Genomic DNA, 3,951 nt, shown 5'->3' with positions numbered 1-3,951 from the left:
TACTAAACATTAGAATCTGCTATTACTAAACATTTGGATCTGCTATTACTAAACATTTGGATCTGCTATTACTAAACATTTGAATCTTCTAATATTATGTATTAGAGGTCCTTCTAGAAACTGTACATCACTTGTTATTATTTAGGTTGCACAAAATACCAAAAAGTCATTTGTATGATACTATTACACATTTAACCCACGTAGTTTTGCTTATAACAGGATCCGTCATCGATCAAATAAGGTGGTCCGAGTATTATAAAATAAATTTCTTTAATAATTCACGTGCTAGTGCAATGGGTGTTTTTTTAGTTATATTTATGGCAAAGCTACTAAGGCTATTTACTGCCATTCCTAAATTTGAACTACTGACCAGAAGAAAGGCAGCCAGTTAGCAGCACCTACCAATCACCATCTACGTTAAGTTTGGCTGTTACTCTTATAACGCGACCACAGCTTAAAGTGCGGGGAATATTTTAAGGTGTCGTACGGTTCGAACTTTTATAGATATTAGACTATTACAATATTAACTCAATTGTTTTTAAACTTAGTTTCGTCTGCCATAACGGAACTTATCGTTTTTGTGTAATCTGAATTATTGATTTAAATTATCCGAACAGTTGTGTGTGGCTTGTTTCAAGATAGAGTTTTATTCAAATGTGATAATGTAGAAGCTAATACTGAGCGAAGCCAACCAACATACTTTATATCGTTATCGATAAAATACGTTTGAAATGGGGAAGAAAAAAAAACACACATTCTTACGCTTTACTTAATCCATGGTATTACAAAACATAGCACGTCGTTTCAGAGTCGTTTTTTTTTACTATTTCGTTGAAAACAACGGATATGTCAGTCGATGAATTATTCACGTCTTTATACAAAGCAATGCTGAATCGTGGATTCACCATGATTTAATTCTTTTAAGCTCTCATTTACAAAAGAGAAATTAAAAATAAAAACTATGGTGTAGATTGATATCAGACTATCAAAGTTTTATGAAATTGTTATTTATATCTGTATATAATTTTAGATTACGCAATGAGGCCCCAGAGGGTGCAGTATTTAAGAAAAACAGCTGGAAAGCATACATTTATATATATTTTAGAATGTGTAGCTTATTATTTTTAAAAATCCTGTTTACTTCTTTGGTTAAAAGGCTGGTTTGTTAAATTAAAACTTGAAATGTATTCATCTGATGACTGTCTTAAATCCATACCGATATTGGCGTTCTTATTTTCATCACTATGCAGTGAAGCCTTTATCAGACGTTACTAAGATTCATGTTATTTTAAGTTAAATTTAGTACTGTGTGTGATAATGTGATAAAAAAGATAAAAAACAAATGCCCTCCAACACTAATAATAACATTGGCTTGGATTTTTTTAGATGGCGCACCAGGTTAAATATTATTAATTTTTTATAAAAGTGGTTAAATCAACAGAAACATTCTGGAAATGCTTAATTACAGACCAAATTAAGATAATAGGAGCTGGGTGGTTTTATGGACGCACTGCTCTTAAGTATATAACTCTGCATTTTCTGTAGCTTGTTACATAGAAATATTAAAGTAATTTTAGTTAAATTAAATTGTAAATTAACTAGAAACTATACAGGTAGTTCGATTAAAAGTTAAATTAAAACTTGAAATTTATTCATTTGCTGACCGATTTATCTCCATACTGATATTGGCGTCCTACTATTCAGAGTATGAAGTGAAGCCTTTATTAGGGTTCATGTGTAAGGAAATATGTCAATATATAAAAAGGAAAAACAAACAAAAAACATCAACAACAACAAACATTTAGAAAACACGACAAACCAATCGCTTTAGAAAGGAAAAAACAAACAAAAAACATCAAAAACAAGAACACGGAAATTAGGAAACACGACAAACCAAGCGCTTTAGAAAGGAAAAAACAAACAAAAAACATCAACAACAAAAAATTAGAAAACACGACAAATCAAGCTCTTTAGAAAGGAAAAAAACAAACAAAGAACACCACCAACAACAACAACTAAAAATTAGAAAACACGACAAACCAAGCTCTTTAGAAAAGAAAAAAACAAATAAAGAACACCACCACCAACAACAAATAAATTAGAAAACACGACAAACCAAGCGCTTTAGGAAGGTAGATTCTAATTTCTCATCTGAAAAAGGAAGATTTACATTTTAAAATATTCCAGCTCTAGAGATTTCTAGCAGCGGCATAAGGACTCATGGAATGGCTCCGAGTTTGTTTTTCTTCAAGTACAAACTTTTACCTCATAGCTCCGCCATCTCTTGACCGATTTGAGATCTAATAACAGTTTTGGATTCAGGAAGTCAAACTACACCTAAGGTCTCATAGAATAACTTACTCTAATCCTGCCAAAAAAGAATTTCAGCTTGAGGGTAGGCTGAGGTATCTGGATAAGTAATAAAATAAAATCGAATCGGTATATGCACACCCTACGCTTGGTATTGCTGGTGCACAAAAATACAGCTAATAAAAAGTATATACAAAAAAAAGGTCTCATAGATTAATTTACTATAATTCTGCCTAAAAGAACTTCAAATGCCGCGGCTATTGAGGATTCCCTCTTGTTTTATTATACACTTTTCCTTGGTACCAGAAGAAATGTAAAAAATGTTTTATTTATCTAGTGGCGCTATATGAACACAATATATATGACACTAGCTCTTTCTTCCTCAAAGAAAACAAAACAAAAAACATTGTATTTAAATTCGATATACAAGTTATATTTAAGTTTCATTTGAAAGTAAACATACAAATCTGTAACTTTCAGAGTTTGAATAGTTTTATGATGTGTTTGTCTTTTCCTAATGGAAAACCAGAAATTGTTATTATTGTAATCAGCGTTTTTTCGCTGTTTCTTTTTAGCGTAAAGCTACAAAATAAGTGATATGCGCTCTGACTACCGCGGGAATCGAAACCCGGATTCAAACGTTGTAAGTCCATAAAACGCACTGTTCGAAAATGACTAAAAGATCCATCATCAATAAATCTACCATAGCAAGAAGAACGAGTTTAATAAAAAGATAAATGCTGTTCGTCCATGAAAATCATTTTTGCTGTAAATACATATATATATATATCAATACAATATGTGGGATTAATTATAATTATTTTATTAAAAACAATTTTCAAAGATGAATAAAACTAAAATTTTTTTATATTTATGCCAACACTTACTATACTGAATTACCATAGCTGTGTTAATTCCGTCGTATTTTGTAATCTTTGTGTCATAAAGATGTTCAAAGCATTTGTGTTTTTTTGGGAGAAAACGCTATTTTTTGTTGTATATTTTAATTTTCTTAGCAACTCTAGAGCTTATCGAAGTTTATGGCTTCCCCCACAAATTTCGACAGCGTGCCATTTCTCGAACTTGAACTATATATACTCTTTCGAATTAAAAACATCTGATACTTTGGGTAAAACGAAAACTAAACCTATCAGGATCTACAGTTAATGAAACAATATTCGCTAATTCATGTACAAACAAGATTCTTTGAGTTTGAGAAGGGGTTCTATCTCTGTGAATACATAAACATGTGTTTGAAAGATTATTTGCTGTGTACGTACGGGTAGTAACACACCATAACTTAAGCCTTAAATTGGGCGATAACAGTTAAGACTCATTAATGTATTTTATGGGATTAGAAAAACTACTTCAGTGTCCAAGTGAGCCTGTTTTTAAATTATACCCTTATTTCTTGTACCTATAATCTAACGATTGACGAAAACAATGCATATAAACTATACAAAAATACATTTCATTTGAATATATATATATATATTTGTTGTCCTATTTGACAAAAATCTAACATTTCCAAGTTAAAGCAACATAAAACCTTTTAAATAACAAAATATGATTCATTGACTATTAAAAACGCAAAACTATTAAGCACATAGATACAGTTGATGTTATTTACATGCTTGCCTA

The sequence above is a fragment of the Limulus polyphemus genome, unplaced genomic scaffold (genome assembly GCF_000517525.1).
Source record: "Limulus polyphemus unplaced genomic scaffold, Limulus_polyphemus-2.1.2 Scaffold89, whole genome shotgun sequence".
In the NCBI taxonomy this organism is placed as follows: Eukaryota; Metazoa; Arthropoda; class Merostomata; order Xiphosura; family Limulidae; genus Limulus; species Limulus polyphemus.
Note: the sequence above shows the minus strand (reverse complement) of the source record.